The sequence below is a fragment of the Mirounga angustirostris genome, unplaced genomic scaffold (assembly GCF_029215605.1).
Source record: "Mirounga angustirostris isolate CCGP_5_RB_7025 unplaced genomic scaffold, mMirAng1.0.hap1 SCAF_2, whole genome shotgun sequence".
Classification (NCBI taxonomy): Eukaryota; Metazoa; Chordata; class Mammalia; order Carnivora; family Phocidae; genus Mirounga; species Mirounga angustirostris.
The window spans coordinates 34390932-34414653 of NW_026991710.1; the positions used below are offsets into that span (position 1 = coordinate 34390932).

The following is a 23722-nucleotide window of genomic DNA, read 5'->3' on the forward strand; positions in this document are numbered from 1 at the left end:
TTAACCAAGTCCATCATACCACTGGTTCGAGAGGTGATGTATATTAATAAGAACTAACATTTACTGAGCACTTAGTATGTTCCAGGCACTGTTGAAAGCACTTTGTATACATGTCTCACTTCATCCTGTATAATATATAATATATAATAATATACAGTATTATAAGGCAAGTCGTTTTATTATCTTCATTTTTTAGGTGAAAAAACAGTGGCCCAAGTAGTTAAACATAGGCAGTTAGTATTTGGGCTCTAGAATCCATGTCCCTAACTGTGGTGAAGGTAGAGCCTTTGGACAAAGCCTCGGCCTTTGACTTCCATTTCTCCCGGGAAAGCACGAGATGCTGCACCTGTGAAGAGTTATATACATGAACTCAACAAATATAGGCAAATCACCTAAGAGGTATTTATAAAAGTCACTCTTTGATGCTAATAGAAGATTTTTTTTTAAAGATTTTATTTATTTATCTGAGAGAGACAATGAGATAGAGCATGAGAGGGGGGAGGGTCAGAGGGAGAAGCAGACTCCCTGCTGAGCAGGGAGCCCGATGCGGGACTCGATCCCAGGACTCCAGGATCATGACCTGAGCCGAAGGCATTCGCTTAACCAACTGAGCCACCCAGGCGCCCGATGCTAAAAGAAGATTTAAAAAATTCCTTAAAATGCCACCTTTTCTCTCAAGGACTTTACAATGTAGTGAAGATATTACAATAAGAACATAACTGGAATAGAAGCCAAACAATGGATAACTGAATGAGAAATTGAGGAAATGGGGGGACAGGGGATAGGAGAGGACTATGCTTTGGAAACAGGAGGCAATTAATAAATATTTCTAATGCTGAAATTAAGTGGAATTTTGAGTAGGTCTTGAGAGGCACCTGCGTGATAGAATGGGGTGGGGAGACACCGATCACGTGTGTGAGGGAAACAGCAGAGAGACGGCGGGGATAAGGGTAAGGAGAAAGGAGGAGCCAGGACTGGAAAGGTGAGTTACAGCCGGATTGCTGAGAGTCTCTTGTGAAGATCTGGCTGAGGAAGTGGCACTTTTTCCTGAGACGAGGGGGAGTGCTCAACAGTGTCTGACGGTGTCCTGGAGTGGACGGAGCTTCCAGGAACTTCGGAGGCACACAAAGTCTCTTAGTTGCTATTTAACCTGCATACGTTAACCCTCTGGGCCTCATTATCTTCAGTTATATAATGGGGATAAAAACACCAGCCTCCTAGGTTTCATAAGGAACAATGAGCCCATGATACGTAAAATTCCCAGTGTAATGGTTGACACGCGAGCTCTGTCTAAATGAGGATTGCTGATGTACTGTCATGTCATTATTTTGATGGTGAAGATGATGATTATGGCTGGCTTCATGGCAGCCATTATCAGGATGAATGAGAGTAAAGAAGAAGCTCGAGGTAGTCTTCAGTAAGGAAAATAAAAACCACAGTAGGTGTTTCAAGGGAGAGAATTGGTTTAAGGGCTAAGAGGCAAAATGGGGTAGCTACCACTACTCCCAGAGACAGAGCTAAGGGACAGAGGGAGAAAATCGTGTTACCTGAGCTCAGAGATGGTGCTGCCCAATGGGAGCTAGAACCGCGGTGAAGGCCGCCAGCCGGGAGCTGGCAATGTGGAGGGAGGGGCTGGCCCTGGCTAGAGGTGCTACCTGAGGCAAAGCAAGGGCGGGGACAGCTCCTTGGCGTTTCTATTCCTCCTGCCCTACCTAGTCTTTCCCAAAGCCTCTCGCTGACTGAGCTTACCTGGAAGCCATTTGTCAAGAGAGCCTGGGAGTTCGAAGTCCCCTGTGATACAAAGCAGAGAGGGGAGAGAGGCAGTAGGGAAGGGCTCTGAGAGCAAACAGTTGACTGGCACAGATGGAATTATACTTGGGCTCTATCTGTGGTCTCCGGTATGGTAGCCACTGACCACATGTGGCCATTTAAATTAAGTGTAGAATTCAGTTTCTCAGCTGCACTAGCTGCATTTCAAGTGTTTAAGAGCCCCATGAACATTTCCATCATTGCAGAAAGTTCTGTTGGACAGTGCTCGTCTATATGCCGGCATGAGGATGGAGTAGGGTACTGCAAATGGAAAGGCAGATTCCGATTGGAGAGGCAGTGAAGAGGTAAGATGAACAGACATTATACAATCATGGTGGAAATAAAGAGCAGGCAGAAGTTTGTCTTGGTGGCAAATGCACTGGTAGTACTTTTAGAAGCAATGGGGGAAACCAGGAGAAGAATCTGCTTTGGAGAGACTAAGCTTATTTTGGGCCATGGCGGGTCTGAGGCTCCAGCAAGCTATATGCATGACGCTGTCTAGGCAGCTGTGTGTTTGGACCTGGTTCGAGATTGGGCTAGAAATAGAAATTCGAAAGTTGTTCTCCTGGAAGTGATTGTTGGATTTTAGGAAGAGAGCCATCCACTAAGGATTTGTGACTGTGTAAGGGTACAGCGGCAGACAGAGTAGACCATGTATGTGGTCCAAGCCTTGGCAAATCAAGAGATGGTGGCTCCATCTGAAATTGTTGGTCATGCAGCCCAGTTGCATAGGAAGGTCATCAAAAGCAAAACAGAAGTGACAGGCTTAGGAGAACAGGGCAGTTGGAGATCTTGATGGAAACGAAAAGTCAACGGAGTAGGTGGGAGGTACTGTCAAGAATGAAGGGATAGCAGGGAAGCGGATGCCGCTGTTAGGAAACCTGAGTTTGATCAGGAGATGTTGCACGGCGTGGGGTGCAGGTGAGGCTTGAGGTGAGGCAGACACGGAATGGAGGGGCCCAAAAGAGGTTCAAAGAAATAAGTCCTGGGTCACCCGGGTGGCTCCGTCAGTTAAGCCTCGGACTCTTGATTTCGGCTCAGGACATGATCTCAGGGTCGTGAGATCGAGCCCTGCGTTGGACTCCAGCCTGGGTGTGGAGTCGGCTGGAGATTCTCGCTCTCCCTCTGCCCCTCCCCCCACCCGCTTGCTCTGTCACTCTCTCTCAAAAAGAAGTAAGTCCCTTTAGAAGTGGAAATTGCTGTAGATTCATCCATGAAATAAGTATCTGTGAGCATTTACTGTGTGCCCAGCACTGTGATAGGACACTGACATAGCATATTAAAGATACAGCCCTTGCCACTTCCCGGAATGCTAGTGTCGCCTAAACTAGAGTTAGAAATGTGGGTGCTGGCCCCACCTCTAGAGAGTCTGAGAGAGTTGGTGGTTGGAGGACCGAGGAAATGAGTGGGCCGAGACAGTAGAGCTGAGAGAGCAGAGGTGACTCTGGTTCTGAGGGAAGGACCATCACAAACCCAAGCCTAGGCTACAAAGAGTTAAGAGAGAGGTAGGAGAGAGATGGGGGCAGGTTCTAGACCCGTGTGAAGGCAGGAAGGGTGCCGGAAGAGGCAGGTTTTTGTTTCTGGAGGAGTGTGGAAACTAAGCCAGTTCTAAAATTTTGTGAACAAGTTTTCCGTCTATACCTTTGAGCTAATATTTAATAAAATCACATATTTCGATGGACAGGGCGGACTCAAGGTGACTTGATCGTGGCATTCCAAAACTGAGGTGGTTGTTCCTTCAGCCTGCCGGTGAAGTTGTAGCTGTTCCTGGCAGGCCCCGGTGCTCCCGAGGGGCTGCTATGCCCATGCCCCCGGAGCCTGGCTCTGGCAGACCTCCTCACACCTTATACTCAGCTCACGCTTCCGAAAGGGCCATCGGTGTTGGTCACAAGAGCCTCTGCCTGTCAGCCCTGGTTCATCTGTGTGCTGTTATGATGGAGGAGAAGCTGTGTCCCTTCACCGTTTCCTTTTCTAAAAAGCCTTTCATTTCAGTTCGTGTAGTTGATGTTCAGAACCCAAGCGACAGGCTTGGTGGCAAGGATGCACGTGCGCAGATGAACTTCCTGCTGCCCTCGCTGCCCCTCCGCCCCCCTTCCCCGAACCTGGGTGTGTAGCGGGCGCTGCGCATGGCGCGTTTGGAAATTGCTGGGTTTCGTTTCTTTTCTCTTTTCAGACAGGTCATTTCGGAGTGGCTCTTTTGTTCCTCATTTCTTCCTATTTGTTAAATGATCAAGATGCAGTAATCTGTTTATGGTTTTGTGGAAATAGTAATAGTGAACGTTTCCATAGTACTTACCATGTGCCAGACCTTCCCCAAACCAGCACTGCCTAAGCACCTGTGAATTCATTGACTCGTCACAAAAACATGAGGAGGTAGGCGCTGTTGTTATCTCTAATTTACAAATGAGGAGACTGAGGCAGAGCGTGTTTAAGTATGACTTGCGTACAGCTGGGAAATGGATAAACAGGGTTTCCATCCCTGGTAGCCTGGCTCCGGAATCCCTGCGCTGGGCCATGTCTCTCTCACTCCAGGCCTAGCAGTCAATGCTAGATGGTTTGTTTGTATTTCTTTCTTTGACTGCTTAAAATGACCAAGGAGATTTTGCCTCACTTGAAGTATAGTTATCTTGGGAGTTGCACAATTTTTACTGTCTTTTACTTAAAAAAAAAAAAAAAAAAAGACAAAAAAACATAAAAGAAAATTGCATATGCTTTTTTGAGAAGCTGAGGGTCCGTGGTCCCATTTCACTGTATTGATACCTAATCCCCTGTCTCAAATCACAAGTTTAGTCTTAGCTAACTGATACACTCCCCTAGGATGGCTATGACAAGCTTAGCACAAAAATAACAGAAAAGGCCTTAGGGGAGTTGCTTTTAGGGCTGGTGCCTGATTTCTGTTAGGTTTGTGAAAGCTGGGCCATTTCTTAAGGCCTAGGAGGCCCTCTGCATAAATCTGGATTTTTTTTTTTTTTTTTTTTTTGGATGAATTAGAATTCCTTAGAATTGTTAAGGCCATCAGCAAAACATTAGCCCAAGGGGCATTTCCCCTTCACATCCTGTCCCTTTACTTTGCATGGAAACATAAAGGAGAAAAATCCTTACTTTATTTATTTTTTATTTTTAAAGATTTTTTATTTATTTATTTGACAGAGAGAGGCACAGAGAGAGAGGGAACACAAGTAGGGGGAGTGGGAGAGGGAGAAGCAGGCTTCCCGCCGAGCGGGGAGCCCGATGTGGGGCTCTATCCCAGGACCCTGAGATCATGACCTGAGCTGAAGGCAGACGCTTAACGACTGAGCCACCCAGGCGCCCCGAAAAATCCTTAGTTTAAAACATAGTTATTAAATCATGTTTAAAACGTAAAGTAGAAACATAGTTCAAAAACATAAAGGAGAAAAATCCTCAGACCTAAATAAGATCCTAATGAAATGAACATGTGCAGACCATGGCCCTTCATCGGGGCCTAGACCATGATTGATTGTTCTGCAGGACTGTCTAAATCAGTAGAATGTTTTTGGACAGCTTGCAGAAGACCGACCTATTTAGCATTTTGGCCAGCATTACCAAGGGGCCTCCTGCTTCAGGTCTGTGCAATTCTTTGTATGATAAATAATTATAAAGGGAACTGTCAACTTGAGCATCTGGCTGATGGAAAGACTGACTTGAAAGCACGCTGAACTTTGGGTGTATACAGCCCCAACATCTGGTGCGGAGACTTGATGGATTTGGGAGGGGGGCAGTATGCTTGGCATCTGTGTATTAGGTCCTAGAATGTTCCTTTCAAGTTGTTTGTTCTGGTCCCAGTGGACTTGTATTCTTTAGGAAATAAAAAGACAACTGCAAAAAGGATTTAGATTCCATTTCTCTGGAAAAAAAATCTTTATTGGTAACTTACAGTTTAAGATGAGAGATTTCATTGGTAATGCAATTTCTCATGGGTTTGACTTCTACCTTGAGTAGATTATAATCCAGGAGATGGCTCAAGAAGAAAAAAAATAAGCTGTAACATCGTAAAGGTAAAAAGAAGAAGAGAGAAAAGGAATCCCATAGGAATCATGAGAGTATTTGGCATAGAGAAGCAGAAGTAATTCAAACATAAACTAAAAAAACTGCTTTGAATCACACAGAAAAGCATAAGTAAGTCATCAGTTTGTGCTGGATGCATCTTGAAATTTTGAACTTTTGTACATTACATAAACTAAAAAGAGCACAGGTTTTATACCAGTGACCCCAAACCACAAAGTAATTTACTTTTATTAGCATTGGAGTAAATACCAGTGTTCTCTGGCTTGTGGCTTGGATATGAAACATAAAAGAGGAAAGGTCTGTTTGGCTTTTTTTCCCCCCAAAACTAATACAGCTGGCAAAAGGCAACATTTTGCCTTACTTGTAATTGCCCGGAAATTTAAAATAGACCTTTTACTTTTTCAGAGTTTATATTGAAATTCCATCTTTACATGGAGTCAGTGAACATAGGTTTAAGAGCACACATTGGTCTCTCATGCGTAGTTTGTATTATGTGAAAGGCCAGAGCAATTTTGAGCACAAGCATGGCATAACTCTTAATTCTCTTGGGATGGGGCTGCTTGGAGAGGATTCAGGATCTTGAATATTGAATCAAATATTGAACCAACCGAATATTATCTTCTGTGCTACTATAATCATTTACCTCCTGGAAGATCTCAGAGGGACTTACACAGTGAACCAGTTGAGGAATTTTTTTTTTTTTTTTTTTTTACTATGAAGTTCTTTGGCAACACCTCAAAGGCCCCCTGAAGAACTTGGGCAGGGAGACCAAGTGTCAACTATTTAAGATCTAGACACCGTTGACTTCCTAGAGGTCATTTTTTTCTTTTTATGATAAACGTGCATTTATGTTATCAGTGATGGCCTAGAACAGAGACTATGTTATCTGTTTTTAGGGCTCAGAACAGGAGAAAACAAGAGGGGCTTCATGGTTTTACCTTTGCCAGTCAATCTTGACAAATGTCTAGAATCCAGGGCATTTTGAAGTGGTAGAAATCTGCCATTATTGGTTAGTTGTGGCATGGTTCCTGGGTAGGAGTCTACAATAGAAGCATCCCAATGTTGTTCTGCATCTACTCCCCAGTTTCCCTCCTCCCAGTCCTTTTTCTTCACAGGTGGGCTCTTCCTCAAACACTAATCTGACCTGTTAGCCTTTTGTCTAACTTGGCTTAAAGTCATTCCGTGACTTCCCGTTGTTCCTGGGCTCTGTTCACATTTCTTCAAGTCTTCCGAGAGACTCTGTAATGGTCTTCTTTCCATCCACATCTCTGGCCAGGTGTTGGACTCAGCTCACCTTGCTCCCTGAGCTCCAGATAGAGAGTCCTTCTTCCCACCCCTCACGCTTGCCGTGTTCCATCCCTGTGCCCGGCTGTGCACATGCTATTTCCTCTTTCTGGAAGACTCTTCCCTCTCTCTTTCCTTCCTTAGCTCCTACTCATTCTTTTGCTCTCAGCTCAGGAGCCATTTTCTTGAGCAGATCAAGTCTCCTCATCCTAAGCCCCCTTTGAGCCGTATGTTTTTCCTTTCTGGAACTGACAGCAGTTGTAACTTTACGTGTGTGTAACTTAAGGACTGCTTTCTCCCCCCTTCACGTGCCTCATCATAGTATTTCTTCTATCTCTCTCATCGTATTTCTTCTATCTCACACCAATATTTGTTGAATCAGTGAATATTCTGCCGGGTATATCTACCCCTGGATCACAGTGACAGAAGCATACCCATGACTTGCAGAATTTAAAAATTTGCAGTCGCGGTGCCTCTCACCTTTTTATGTTTCCCGGGATCCCTGTCCACTCTTGGGTGCACATTCTGTATATTCAGAACCTCACACTTCCAGGCTTTTCTTTTGGATGACTACATTCCTGGCAGCCCAGAGCTGAATTGAGCTGCTGCTCTAAAATTAGAGGCGGGAGTTCTCCAAGGTAATTTCCCACAGCCTTTCTCCTGCCCGCTTCTGTTTTCATCCTCGGCAGAGTCCCCAGGCTTTGTTACACCCTGGTGCTGCCATCTCTAAAATCTGTGAGCCAGTCTCCTGGGTGGTTTCCACCTGCCCCCACATTTGTTCCCACCTGAGAAATCAACTCAACAGGTTTCTGAACTGGTGGTGCCTTTGGTAGTGAACCCCAGGTCCCTGCTGCCAGCATGCCAGTGTGGTCCAGAATGTTCTCGGCCAAATGATCCTTCTCAAGGCTCAGCTTCCCTCCACTTGTGGACTCCAGGCCTCGTGTTAGAATTACCCGCTGCTGACGTGCCTTTCTACTCTCTTCTGCAGCCTGGTCATAATTCCTGTTCTTCCAGTGCCTCATTTCCATTGTCCCCCTTCTGTCTCTCTCTCTTTTAAAGAGGGACACAAAATTACAACCTACTTCTAAGTTTGCTTTGTTCCCGTCTACGTGTCACATGTGGAACTGGGTCAGCATGCTGTCCTCCCTTTTTCTTTCTTTCCCCACTGTTTTTTTTTTTTTTTCAAATCTAAAACTAATGTTTTATATTGGCCCCACTCCTCTCTGCATTTGAAATTCTCCTTCCAAAGCCCAAGTAATAGTTTTTTTTATCTATGTAGAAAATCTGAAGCCTTCTTTCCCTAGAGAGCAGAGGTCAGCATGTTGTGGCCCACTGCCTGGTTTTAAAAATAAAGTTTTATTGAAACGCCATCCATTCATCTGTGTTTGTCTGTGGTAGTTTTCACAAGACAAAGGTAGAGTTAAGTGGTTGTGACAGAGACAGTATGGCTCACAAAGGCAAAAAGACTTACCTGTCTGGAAACCTTTGTATACCCGTGCTCTAGGTCAGTAGTTTTCCACCCTCCCTGTGCATTAGAATTACCTGGGAAGCTTTTGAAAAAAATGTGAATGGGCAGGCTTTGCTCCAGAACAATTAAGTTTGAGTCTCTGGCTGGGGCCGTATTTCCAGGTGATTGTAATGTGCAGTCAGATTGAGAAGTGCTGCTAATAGGTACCCCTTTCTTCTTTCTTGATTACTCATTGAGCCCTGCTTCCTGGGCCTCCCAGATTTATGATCACTATCAAGGCTTCGAAACCGTTCAGTTGCTTAGTGACAGCTTAGGGAGAGAATGAGTAGAGTAAACCCCATGCTGCGCATCATCTTGAAAGCCAGCCTGCTGGCTGAAGGTCCCTGCAGATTCCCAAGGAGATACAGTTCAGTTGTCTTTTCCTGTTAGTTTCCTCCATAGCTTCCTGGCTCATCAGTATCCTCTTCCTTGTCATTTTGGACTTTTTTTTCTGTTCCTTGTCGAGTTCCTGTGTCACCTTTCAGGTCGTTCAGTATATTTCTTCACACCATGCCTTTTTGAACTATTAAATTTCTTGTTATTACTTTTGTGGTCAAATACAAATAACACAAAATTTACCATTTTAACCATCTTAAGTGGACAGTGTGGGCACATTAAGTGCATCCACCACAGCCATCCATCCAGAACTCTTTTCATCTTGCAAGACTAAAACTTTGTACTCATTAAGCAATAACTCCTGATTACCCTGTCCGCCCAGCCTCTGGTCACCACAGGCTACTTTCTGTCTCTGTGAATTTGACTACTCTAGGCACCTCATATCTGTGGGGTCATATAGTATTTGTCTTTTTGTGACTGGCTCATTTCACATGGCATAATGTCCTCAATGCTCATCGATGTTATGACATGTAGCAGGATTTCCTTCATTTTTAAGCCTCAATAATGTTCCATTATATGTACCATGTTTTGTTTATCCATTCATCTCTCAACTGATACTTGGATTGCTTCTATCTTTTGGCTGTTGTGAATAATGCTGCTATGAATATGAGTCTCTAAGTATCTCTCTGAATCTATTAAATTCCTTTTTAACTTGATATCTCTGATCCTGTCTACGAGGAATTGGGACCTGGCATATGGTCCTTATTATTCTCACATTGGACATAATGTTCTGGGAAGGTCAGTGGTCACTAAGCATTGTACATCTTGCAGCTTTACCAGAAAGCAGAGTATCAACATCATGTTTATAGGTAACACTGAAACCCAAAGGTCAAGTAATATTTGGCAGTGTCCCTCACAGAAGCACCGACATGTGCTGGGGCACCATTCATTCAGTGTCACAAATCATACTCCAAAGATAGGGGGCTTGCCTGGTGATTGTCAATATTTGATAATCTTCATTTTTTTCCTTTCGCTTTTCACATGGTAAAAGTGAAAGCTCTTTGGGAGTCTGGTAGTTCAATATCGAAAATTTACAGGACAAAGTTTGCATGTTTGCTTTTATTTTTATAGGCCCACAGTCATTTGGGCACAGTTACAAAGCCTGTTTTAAACAGCTTTGAGAAGTAGAAGTTTTCTTTTTAATTTTAGGTTTTCAAAATTTTTGGCTGTTTTCTTCTTCCTCCCTCCCCTGCCTTCCTCCTTCTGTCTTCCCCTCCTCTCCCTTACCCTCCCCTCCCTTACCCTCCCCTCTTCTTCCTTCCTTCCTTCCTTCCTTCCTTCCTTCCTTCCTTCCTTCCTCCCTCCCTCCCTCCCTCCCTTCCTTCCTCCCTTCCTTCCTTCCTTTCTTCCTTCCATAATTCATTTAGTGGCAAAACTCTGACCTGATCTGAAATGACTTCAGGCTATTCATTATCTTTATTTACTCCATTTAATGTGAACATTCAGATTTTTTTCCACAAAAATACTGTGTTTGATTACAGGGCACTTAACTAGACCTCTTGGAGATGTTACATAATAGATAGTACATACATTAAATTACCATTCTAAAATTTAAGAAATTATAAATTACCTTCAAGAATTTGGGGCAAGGTTTATAGCCCTGCATTATCAAGTATCTGTTTTTCTTTCATTCAGATTAAGATCAAAGTTGGTGATGACATCCTAGCTCCATTTTGGAGTCCCATTTACTTTTATACACTTCTTCTGTCTTTTATTTGGCCATCATAGCATGTGGGTAGCTGCTCAGATTTCTAACTCTGGGCTTTTATCTGTTGGGAATGTGCATGAAGCTCATTTGTGGAGTGATTCTTATTTTTAAGAAGCTGCAAAGCTGTCATATTATCCTAGGAAACCCAGACAAGGTGTTTATCTTAGTGATTTTCAAACCCTTCTTGCCGAGAGACTCAGCAGAGGATTTGTCATCATGGCTCTGCTTAAATATAGTTAAATGGGCAGTTTTCACCATATTCATAAGGTTGTCACAGGGTCAGTCAATTGGGCTGTAGACCATGATACCTCCTAGGAGGTGGAAAGTCAGTAAGTTGTACCTCTTGGTAGTTGGACATTGGTTTGTTTAAACCACTACAACAATTGAGGGGTGCCTGGGTGGCTCAGTCTGTTAAGTGTCCAACTCTTGATTTTGGTTCAGGTCATGATCTCAGGGTCATGAGATTGAGCCTTGTGTCATCGGGCTCCTTGCTCAGCGGGGAGTCTGCTTGAGATTCTCTACCTCTCTCCCTCCCACTATACTCTCTCTGTCTCAAATAAGTAAATAAATCTTTAAAATTATAAAAAAATAAGAATAAAGCACTACAACAACTGAAATGAAGCCCACCACACTTGAGTGACAGGCAGTCTTCCACCTTTGTTGAGCTCGCTTCTGTTTTGGGGAAAATAGGATCCTTTATATTGCTCCAGAATATATAAGTGTGGTCACAACTCAAAACATGTAACTTGCTGGTTTATTTTCTGCCTCCTTCTTTAATTCAGTAATAGATTCCCCAGGTCTTTGAAGTATTGTTTCTCTGAATGTCCCACTCATCAGTGACTCCCATGTACTTGTCAAAATGAGAGATGAAGGTGACTCTGAACGTGGGCTGAGGGCCATGCTTGCAGTCCTGGGCATTTTTCATAGTGTCCAAGGTATGGCTGGCTACCCATAGTCTAGAAAAACGTTCTTTTAGTTTTAACACCCTTTTTCAAGATATCATTGCTTGTTTTGAAAACTTAGAAAAATTCATCTTGCTTTGAGTTTCTTCTGGCTTTCAGGTTTAGAGTTTCTCAAAGAAATCAGGCTCATCTTTAAGCACAAGTCCCAGGATTTTGTGCTCTTGGATAACAGCTGAAAAGCTGTAGAGGTTCTGGAGGGAGAGCCAAAGAAGGGGATGAGGGAGGAATGGACCATCAAATGGCAGCTTACCTACTCCACCACCCATATATCAGTTTGCGCCCCAGATTTTTCTTTCCTCAACCTCCAGCGCCATTCTTTTTTCCTTACCCTCAGCCGATAGCTTCTGAAAAGCAACCTGAAAAGATTGGCTGATCTTCCCACCATCAAACTTATCATCTACCCTGCTTTGTAGTACCCATTTACTCTGCCTTCCTTCTGTTGGAATAAATGATCTCTCCCTGCACATCTGAAGCCAGACCTTACCCTCGTGATCTGCATCCCTTCACATATTCAAAAATTTACTCTTTGCTCCCTCAATTGTCATCTCTCTCTTTTCTACTTCACTGACTTCTTTTTCCACTGGGTCATTCCTTTAACACATGCCCTTTCTAAAGTATACATCCATCTCTGCCTACTTCTCCATATCTGCTCACTCGAAGAGTTGACTGTGCTTTCCTTTATCTACTCTGGAGTATGTGCATACTCACCATTCCATAGAAGTTACTTATGTCAAGGTCACCTGTGTCCTTCATTGCCCAAATCCAACAGATAATACCCCATTCTCATCTTATACAACCTCTCAGCACCGTTGGACCATGAACACTCCTTCTCTCTTCAAACATTTTTTCTCCTTTGGCCTCATCTTATAATTGGCCTCCTAACTCATTAGCTATTCCTTCTTATTCTCCTTTGCTGGACTCTCCTCTTTTTCCTGACTTTTAATTGTTGGCTCGCCCCAGGACTTAGTTCTGGGATCTCTTCTCTATGGATGATTTCATCTCATGGTCTACCTCTATGCATGTATCTCTAGCTCCTTGCCTTTGAGCTCCGCTATATCTCTTTCCCCAGTATCTTGACTTGGATATCACATGGATATTTTATTCCTTGATAGGAATAAAATACTGCTCTTGATTTTTCTTTCCAAAGCTGCTCCTGTCTAAGCTTCCTTATCTGAATAGCTTGTGCTATCATGCATCCTGTTGTTCAAGGTCCGAATGTGTAGATATTCTCGACTCCTCTCCTTTGCTGATATCTCATATTTGGTTAGTCCATCAGCAAACCTTTTAGCTTCTATCTTCAAAATAAGCCTGGGATCTGACCACCTCTCAACACTTCCTCAACTACCACCTGTGTCCAAATTACCATTTTTCTCAACTGCCTGTGCAGTTGTGTCCTCAGTATCTTCCTGTCCTCAATCTTGCCCATCTGTTTCTCCATGCCAATTCTCCATACAATGGCCAGAGTAATTTTATTTTATTTTATTTTATTTTATTTTATTTTATTTTATTTTATTTTTTAAAGGTTTTATTTATTTATTTGACAGAGAGACACAGCGAGAGAGGGAACACAAGCAGGGGGAGTAGGAGAGGGAGAAGCAGGCTCCCCGCAGAGCAGGGAGCCCAACACGGGACTCGATCCCAGGACCCTGGGATCATGACCTGAGCTGAAGGCAGTCGCTTAACCAACTGAGCCACCCAGGCGCCCAGCCAGAGTAATTTTAAAAAGTGTTTTAATCAAATCACAGCTCTTCCCTGCTCAAAACTCTCTTTTCGGGGGCTTTGAGCAGCACTGAGAATAAGTTACAAGTCCTTATTATTGTCTGTAAGGCTATTAGCTGCCTCTCTGCCGTCATCTTGTTGCCCTGTTACCCTTACTAGCTCCATTTCAGCCATACTTGCTGCTTTTTTCACCAGCAACTCCATGCTCCCATCTACCTGTAGGCCTTGAACCTGCATTTCTCTGCCTGGAATGCTTTTCCCATGGCAATGAGCATTCCTCACAACCTCCTTCATTCTCTGATTATGTGTTACTGGTTATGTGTCACTTCTTTGGTGAAACCTTTTTAATATAAAATATCTCAAGTAGCCATCCATTCTTTGCCACTTTTTATCCACTTTTGCTCTATTTTTTGTCATAGCTCTTATATCATATGTTCTGTTGTTTATTATCTGTCTTGTCTACTGGATGGTGCCATGAATTCAGAGACCACATCTCCAGGGTCTAGAATAATATCAGGCACAGAATATGTGCTCTGTGAATAATTGTTGAATGACTTAATCTACTCAGGAACACAGGGGCAAGACATACAAGTATTAATGACAGTTCTGAGTAAATTACATGAATAATTTTCATGTGCTCTCATATGCATAATCTCATTTAATCCTTACTTAAGATCAGTGCTATCATGTTCCCTATTTTAGAGGTGAGGAAAGAGCTATAGTACAGAGATATACCTTCCCCACATCACATAGAGAATTAGTGGTGAAAGCAGGATTTAAGCCCAGATCTTTTGATTATAAATCCTGTCTATTTCATGTATGAGAGACAGTAAGTGCTTTGGGAGTTGGAGAGAAATTTAGTTTACCAAGAGATATGGGCCCTTGTGGGTGCTTTGTGGAAATTTTAGAGTCTTTATACCTGGAGATTTGAACATGGGATTAGACATACGTAAATAAAGAGTGAAGGGATTCTGGATGTTGTAAATGGCATGAGCAAATGCAAAGAGGCATGGATGTGTGTGGTGAATTCACACAATGAATCATACACATATAGCATGTTCCTTGATCAGCAGTCTAAGGAGTAGGGCTTGAGCTCCAGGCAGTAGGAAACATTTGGAAATATTTAAATCAAGACTGCCATAGCAGACAGGTATTCCAAAGATCCCCCAGCTTGATCAGCAGTGCAAAGAGGAGGGAGAGAAGGGGAACCAAGGGGTGTAAGCACGAGCAAGGGCCTAGGTTGGAAGGACTTGCTCTGAAAGAAAGAGGCAATTCTCAAAGGTAGAAAAAAAAGGTTAGAGAAGATTCTGGTAGCTCCCAAGATTTTGGAGAATGATCTTTTTTGTGTCTGACGATGCCAAACTTATCAAAACAAGACATTCTTTTAAGAATATAGGTAGAAGATTAATCAAGTCTGGGGGTTGGGGTTTCGAGTTGTTAGTAGAAATCTTTAAAAAGTCATCATGAGAAAAATAACAAATTATAGAACAGCCACAGTTAGATCTTAACTCAGACTGAGAAGCATGTTTTGAGTTCCTATCATATGTTAGATCTAACTTTTTTTTCTTTTTTTTAAGATTTTATTTATTTATTTGAGAGAGAGCAAGAGAGAGAGTATGAGCAGGGTGAGGGCAGAGGCACAGGGAGAAGCAGACTCCCGCTGAGCAGGGAGCCCGATGCAGGACTCCATCCCAGGACCCTGGGATCATGACCTGAGCTGAAGGCAGACGCTTAACCGACTGAGCCACCCAGGTGCCCCATAGATTTAACTTCTTAATAAGAAAATATTTCTGTATTTTTTTGTTTTGCTTTTTAGACTGTGCTTATCACATTGTGGTAAAGTTACTATGCATCGTGACTTTAGGCAAGGTGAAGTTTTATTTTAGAAGCTGACTCACTTTGAACTGGTTTTTAATAAATGTTCTAGGATGGTGGAAAGATCTGGGTGGAAGAGTGCTTAATATTTCAAAGCGAGCACTTGAAAATCTATTTCTGCTTCTTAGTAATAGGATCGCTGAAGTTCCAGAATTATTTTCGAATTGGTTCACTGGTTCTTGGAGGCCCTGCTATCCCAGGTCTGTGGAACTGGAGAGGATTTTGATGTGATTGCTTTTGCACCTGGCATTTGATGAAAATTGTTTTGGGGAATTACTTAGTCATATATCTAAGAAATATCTAGTGTTTATCCTCTTAGAGATTGGATTTAATGGCCAAATGACTTGATTTGACCCTATGCGTGGCTCAGAGCTACTTAATTATTAAAATTCCTGACTGCTGAGTTCCTCAATTAAATTGCAAATTTAAATAAAACATGTGTGTTCTGTATCTCTATTTTGAAGCCGTCTGTGATCTACTTTTATGACTTGATTCCAGCACTGTGCTTGTGTTCTTGGAGCTTCCTTTGACTCTACACACATCCCTCCTTTCTCCTTGCCCATCTGAGCTCATCCCCACTTTTCAGAAGACCTCTTTAATAGCCCCTTCTCACTTGCCTTGTTTCACTTCTCTGAACATTTATACGCAAGTACACTTGTAATTTTTCTTTCCTTAATGTCACCCTAAACTGGATGCCGTGTACTTTTTTTTTTACTTCCTTTATGGTTTAAAATATTCTGCAAAGAGAAAGCAAGTCTGTGGGTACAACATGCTCCATTAGTCCACCATTTTTTTTTTTTTTCCAAGAGAAGCAATAAAAACCCTTTGTCGTTTAAATATTAGCACTTCTGATTTTTAAATTTGGTGGTTTATTCACATTTTTTAAAAACCAATGACCAGTGGATGCAGTATGATAAAGGCCAAACAACCTATGTGAGGGCCTGTTCAGTCCCCCAGGCTAGGAGTTAGCCAGCTCTGTAGAAAGCCAGAGTTCCCTAAGCTTCCACACACCAGAGAATGTTCACAAAAAGAGGTCTTAGTCAGACAGATTGGGAAATGCTAGGTTATTGCCCACTGGAGGATGTCTGCACACATTAGCCTGTTCCTAGCTCTGAGAAGCTCAAAGTTGAAAAAAAAAATACATTTTTAAAAAACACAGCATTCCCCAAACTTACTTGACCATGGAGCCTTTTTTCCACATCGCGTGTCTTAACATCCTGTGGAGCGAGGATTCTGTGGGACCCCAGGAAATGCTTCTATAAGTATTTCCTTTCTTGGGTAGGCCAGAGAGTCAATGTGAAGGCCAATCCCCGTGAAATAATAACTTAATGCCCCTAAAGACATGATGTGAAGAACAAGTATTATCTTGGCATTTTAACTCCACCCAGTGCCATACAATGCCAACTCAGTAAATTCTGGTGAATAGATTTCTGAAGGACCTGCCAGTCCCAAGAGTGGGAGAGGAAATGTGTGCACTGTTCGCGGTCTGTTCTTTGAGATGTTGGGTCTGTTCCTTTGTTTTTCATCAGGTTTGTCATTGTGTGCAATGGCATATCCCGGTCCCATCACTGCCGGCATGCTGCATAATGGATGAGGCTAAAGAGATGGAGGCAGCAGGTGTTCTAGCAATTAAAAAAAAAAGAGGAAGAAAGAACAGAGCTGTTGATTGTTGCCAACAGCATTAGTCCTCCCTCCTTCCTTCTACAAACAGCAGCTCTCTGTGTCAATCAGCGGGGAATAGCAACTGGTCTGCTTTGCTAGTTCTTATTACCTCCTAGTGTGGTCAAGGCTCTTGCTTGCAGAGTTTGTGTCCTTATGTCAGAGGTGAGATGAGTTTTTCCCTCGTCTTCTAAAAGGTTATTACAACCTGGTAAATGTTCACAAACTTATTTAATTAAAAATTTTATTGCTGTGGGGCGCCTGGGTGGCTCAGTGCGTTAAACATCTGCCTACAGCTCAGGTCATGATCCCAGAATCCTGGGATTGAGCCCCGCATCGGGCTCCCTGCTCAGCGGGGAGTCTGCTTCTCTGCTTCTCCCTCTCCTTCTCCCTCTGCTGCTCCCCCCACTCATGCTTGCTCTCTCTTTCTCTCAAATAAATAAATAAAATCTTTAAAAAACATTTTTTTTTATTGCTGTATGCTAGAATGGATCCAGGAACAATGACTAGCTTAGCTATTATTCTTGGCTCTCCTATGAAAGGAAGAGGCAGAAATACATCTTCAAATTTAGGACAAGAGAGGGTACAAACTTTCGAGGACCTGATCTCTTTTCTACAACTCAGAAACATTTACTGCAGGAGAACGAAAGTAAAATCCTTATATTTGATTTTAAATGCCTGCAAAAGGCCTGTTCTTTGGATTATTGTTACTGCTCCCATTTTCAAGAATTTCGTGGAGACCTTTTGCTTTGCTTGCCTGTAGCCAGAAAACTGGAAACAGGTATCTGAAAGGATAATAGATTTATATCATCATCATAGTTGTGTGTTCTATAAGATGTTGATTATTTTCATACGGGAGTATATGCAAGTTTAGAAGCATTTAAATTTTCATATAGTCCTGTGCTTTGTTTTCGATTATTATTTGATAAATTCTCCAATATCATGGGTATTTAGAAGTGGTGATACATTTAAAATATTGTATTTAACTGTTAGCCTCATAATGTCTGTGTAATACAGATCGCAAGTGTGCAGGGGTATGTTGGAGCCAGCTTATTAAGAGGCTCAGGAGAGAAGATTGTGCGTATCTGCCCCTCACCGTGTTCAGTGATGTCAGGCTGAGCTTGAACTCAGCAGTGCTGGGAATTTTTACACCATGGAGATTGGCAAGTGCTACATATCAGGGCTCCCCCCGCACCATGAAAACCAATCATTAAACCTTTAGCAAAATGCTCTTGGTTCTAGGCCCTCTCGGAGGACATCTTGATTATAAAACGTTTTTAAAATTTAATCAAGGACCTCTTAAAACATAGCACTAGTTCTAACAATAGCAGTTACCTTTTTTTAAATTTTATTTTATTGTGTTATGTTAATCCCCATACATTACATCATTAGTTTTTGATGTAGTGTTCCATGATTCATTGTTTGCGTAGAACACCCAGTGCTCCATGCAGAACGTGCCCTCTTTAATACCCATCACTGGGCTTACCCATCCCCCTCCCCCCTCCCCTCTAGAACCCTCAGTCTGTTTCTCAGAGCCCATAGTCTCTCATGGTTCGTCTCCCACTCCAATTTCCACCACTTCATTTTTCCCTTCCTGCTATCTTCTTCTTCTTCTTTTTTTAAACATATAATGTATTATTTGTTTCAGAGGTACAGATCTGTGGCTCATCAGTCTTACACAATTCACAGCGCTCACCATAGCACGTCCCCTCCCCAATGTCCATCACCCAGCCACCCCATCCCTCCCACCCCACCCCCCAACTCCAGCAACCTTCCGTTTGTTTCCTGAGATTAAGAGTCTCTTACAGTTTGTCTCCCTGTCTGGTTTCATCTTATTAACAGAGTTACCTTTTAAAACTTTTCTCATGTCTTCTTCTCCCCAGTGTTTTGGTTACTGTTTTTCAAGATGATGTGTGGGCAGAAGTTCCCATTGCTGGTTTTGTTGTGTTTTTGGTAAATCTAGCTCTCACCTATTGGGTTTATAAGGAATAGTCTTCTTGTGTTTTCTTTAATTGCCCTGCAGTAATCCTGTGTTACACTGTTTTCTTACAGTTCTTTGTTAACAGCCTGAAGACTGTTAACAGGGACTCCTTCCTTGTTGATGTGCCCGTTATTTGTGCAGGAGGACGTAAGGAGAGCTAAATACACAGCCTGAGCAACGCTCACTCCCCTTGAAGCCAAGACAGCTGCTGCTTCCTCAGTCTGGGGCAGTCATTATACTGCTGTGTCATCGTGCCCAGTGATGAACGGCGTTTTAGTGGGCTGGGATTTCCACCTGCTGTCTTCATCACAAACCAGCCAAAAGAACAGGTTTCCTGCCATAATACGTTATTTGTAAGTTTAAAGAACCAGAGGAAGATAGATAGGGAAATATTTTGTTGTAGAAATGCCTAATGGTCTTAAATGAGGCATCTTGTCTTCCTTCTCATCCCCTCCATTCCCCATTAATGGATATTTATTTTTCCTTCCATAGGGGGTCAAGTTGTATATAGGATTATTTCAGTTTGGATTCTTTGGATATTTGTGATGATTCTTTGCATACGGAGATAAAAATCCAGTACATCATAGGCTTGTTATGATTTTACCCCCATGGTATTGAGCGAACGTATAATAAATGCACAGACATTTTGACATTTTTCTGGATTTGGGGGTTTATTTTCCTATTCCACAGTGTAAGGAAAAGGCACACTGAAGAGAGAAGAAGGTGGCATAGATAGTGGGAAGTCAGAGATTTATTTACAACTCAACTGATAATAGGGGAAGGAATCGCGGGGACACGGACGTATTTAGGCAACATAGCATACTGCGTTAAGAACATGGGTCAGGAGCCAGACTGCCCAGCTTCGAGTCCTGACTCTGCCCCCTATTAGCTATATGAAATTGGGCAAATTACTTACTGGTCTGCACTTCAGTTTCTTTATCTGGACAGCAGGGATAAAAATAGTACTTCTAGGGCACCTGGGTGGCTCAGTCGGTTAAGCGACTGCCTTCGGCTCAGGTCATGATTCTGGAGTCCCTGGATCGAGTCCCACATCGGGCTTCCTGCTTGGCGGGGAGTCTGCTTCTCCCTCTGACCCTTCCCCCTCTCATGTGCTCTCTCTCTCAAATAAATAAATAAAATCTTAAAAAAAAAATAGTACTTCTATCTGATAGCGCCTTGAGCCATTTTGTGTAAACTCAAAAAGACCTCTCAGGGTGGACTGTCTGAGCTTGGGTACAGACAGTGGCTTTGTGTGGATTGGGAAAACATGACTCTTCTTATAGACGAATTGGTATGGTTTGACAAAGAGAGCCCAGGCTGGCTCTTAGTCTCAACCTGTCTCCTCAGCTAGGCACCCTTGTTCAGTGTACAACCTGTGTCATCAGCCCCGACAACGTGACTACCACACTGGGCAGCTGAGGCATAAAGGAGTCAGTTTTGGTTCTGTAAAAGGTGCTGTTTCTATTATCAAAATTTCAAGGTGGGAGGCTAGGGTGGAGGAGGATTCAGAAGGCCTCTAGATCCGTGTAGGGCTATCTTAGAGAAGGGAGGTGATTTGCTAGAAGCTGTTGCTTATTGGCAGAACTGTGGCTAGAACCCAGTTGTCTTGACTTTTGGCCTCCTACGAATGCTGAGTAGGTGTCGCTAGACGACTGTGTGATTCAAACAAAAGTACCATTGATAGAAGATGAGGGTGAGGGGCACTATGGCCTTTCCCAGCACCAAGTGCCTGCCCAGAGCCATTCACATGGCAAACTCACAGATGATATGTCTTATTTTCCAAAGCCAAACAGTACATTGGTTCCTTTGTCTGATATCTAAATATTTGTTTTAAAATATACTATGTAGAGGGCATATATAGATCCCAGCCACCGTTTTTTTTTATTATGTTCAGTTAGCCAGAATATAGTACATTGTAAGTTTTTGATGTAGTGTTCAATGATTCATTAGTTGCCTATAACACCCGGTGCTCATCACAACACGTGCCCTCCTTAATACCCACCAGCCACCATTTTAATAGAGGATTCGAGGAATATTATTATATGGAGGTGTCCTTCTGTTGCATTTGAATGAAAAACCTTTGAAAAGTGGTATCTTTCCATTCCATACTTTTTTGAGTAAAACCAAATGGAAAAATGGTTTCATTACTAAAGAGAAAAAGGAAAATGAGGTTGAGTCACGATGGAGGTTGGCCTATATATTCCCAGTCCTCCCTTTAAAATCTTCTAAGTTGTAAAATATAACACAGTTCCAGAAAACCACATGAAACAAACACTTAGTTTGAGTTTAGTTAATTATTGAAGGTGAACAGTCTTGGAATCACTGTGTCAAGAAGTAGATCCAAATCCAGGAGCAGAATTCACCACCTTGGAAACCCTTCTTGGGCCCCCTCCCAGTGAGAATTCTTTCCCTCCCCCTCCTTCTCATTTTCTTTTGATCACTTCCTTGCTTTTCTTCATAGTTGTGTTGCCCAAATCATACTAACTTTTTAAAGGATAGGCTATGTGATCATCCTATCTGTGTAATGAGCATTTCATCATTTTTAAGTATAATCAACATACAATGATATATTCGTTTCAAGTGTACAACATGGATTTGATGTTTTTATATGTTACTCACGATAAGTGCCATCTGTCACCATACAACAGTATGACAGTATTATTGACTGTATTCCCTATGCTGTGCTTTTCATCTCCATGACTTACTTATTTTATAACTAAGAGTTTGTACCCCTTAATCCCCTTTATTTATTTCACCCATCTCCCCTATCCCACTCCCCCCCCCCCCCCCCGCCCCAGCAACCCTTAGTTTGTTCTCTATTTAAGAGTCTGGGTTTTTCTTGTTTGTTTGTTTGTAGTTCCCTTGTTCTGTTTTTTATATTCCACATATAAGTGAAATCATATGGTATTTGTCTTTCTGTGTCTGGCTTCTTTCACTTAGCACAATGCCCTCTAGGTCCATCCATGTTGTCACAAATGGCAAGATCTCATTCTTTTTCACCACGTTTTATTTTCGTTTGGTAATCTAATAACTTGTTTGGGTGAATTCTAGTAGTTTTCTAACTTGACTTGGATGCCTTTTTAAATGCCAAATACCGGTGAAATACAACAGTTTTGTGGTTACTTTGGATTCTTGGCTAAAAATTATTCAGTCATTAGAATCTCCAGTGGTGAAATCGACCAGTTCTTCACACAACTCTACAACTGCCATAGGACTGTGTGTACTTGGCCGGGACCCTCTAGTTCCAGTTCTTTGCCCCAAATCAGGAAGCCAAGGGGCTTGACCTCCCTTTCCTTCCCATCCTCAGTGCTAATGTCATGTTGACTTGATGGCTGGCAAGTGCCATTTATGTGTAGTGAGCAGGTGAGAGAGAGTGGGTTGAATATAAATGAAATGACCAGTAGTAAACTGGTAAGTGCCCGATAGTGAACTGTCATCAGTGAAAACAGATAAGAGAAACTGCTCCAGGATAAATGAATGAATGAATGAATGAATGAATGAGAAGGCACTGGTCAGGTTGTTGACCTGAGTACTCTGCAGACACTGCTTAATGACTTTCGGTCCTAGCCCCAGGCAACAGTTTATTATGAATATTTTGAAACATTGAAAGAAAGAAAGAAAGAAAGGAAGGAAGGAAGGAAGGAAGGAAGGAGGGAGGGAGGGAGGGAGGGAGGGAGGGAGGGAGGGAGGGAGGAAGGAAGGAAGATAGATTAGTTCAAAGAAACCCATGTACACCACACCTAGTTTCAGTAATTGCAAACATTATCTGCATTTACTTCTTACACACACACCCCCCAAGTATTTTTTCAACCATTTCAAAATACATTGCAGGCAACAGACCTCTTTCCCTCTAAATACTTTAGCGTGCATCTCCAAGTTCTCCTATGTAACCAGCATGCTGCTGTCAGTCTTAATAAAGTGAAGTAATGCCCTAGTATTATCAAATGACCAGTATGTATGCAGATTTTCCCAGTTGTGCCCAAAATGTCTTATAAAGTTTCATTTAAACTAGGGTTTCCGTAAAGAGCAAACAATGCAATTGTCTCTTAAGTCTCTCATTTTATAAATAGCAACCCTCCCCTTTTCTTCATGACATTGGCTTTTTGAAGGTCAATTTTCTTATGAGATGTGTCATATTCTGGACTTGCACAATTGTTTCCTCATGGTCTCATTTAACCCAGACACTGCATGTAGGAGGTTAGCACATTGACTTCCCTGTGTGGTTTTGTACCCAGCACCTACAAACCCAGATCCATCTGGCTAATGTGCCTCAGCTACACTCTTTCTCCTGAGCACTATTTCCGAAAAAAAAATTGCAACCACCTGGTTTAGACACTGAAGTTGTGGATTTTTTCCCCCTCCTTGGATATATGGCTTGGGGGAAAAAGTAATAGAACTTCCAAGCAGTATTAAATATCCTACTAGATGGTTTCCACTTAGGATTTGTAACCTCTCCAAACCTCATAAAACAGGCTCCTGTTTTAAAGACGCAGGAACAGGCTTGGAGAAATGAAGCCATTTGTCCAGTGTCACATAACCCCTGAGTGTCAGACCTGAAATTTGGACCCAGATTTGCCTAATTCAGAGGTTTTATACTTCAGTGTGCTGAGGACTGGATGACAGTTCCATACACTGATTTGCCAAAATTAGCCTGAACTCAAATATTTATTTAAGGAACAAAACATGACACCCAGGTAAAAATAACACCATGGCTGAAGCATATCTCTGCTCCTTGCAATGGAGACAACACACATAACCCAGAAGCACTCCACTAGCCCACTTTCTTTCTGGACTCT

General features: G+C 42.5%; 1 protein-coding gene across 13 annotated transcripts in view; it reads left to right on the forward strand.

Moving 5' to 3' along the window:
- The window catches only part of LIMCH1 (LIM and calponin homology domains 1), a 321642-nt gene that overhangs the window by 91393 nt on the left and 206527 nt on the right, over nucleotides 1–23722 (forward strand). The gene's annotated exons all lie outside the window — the stretch shown is intronic.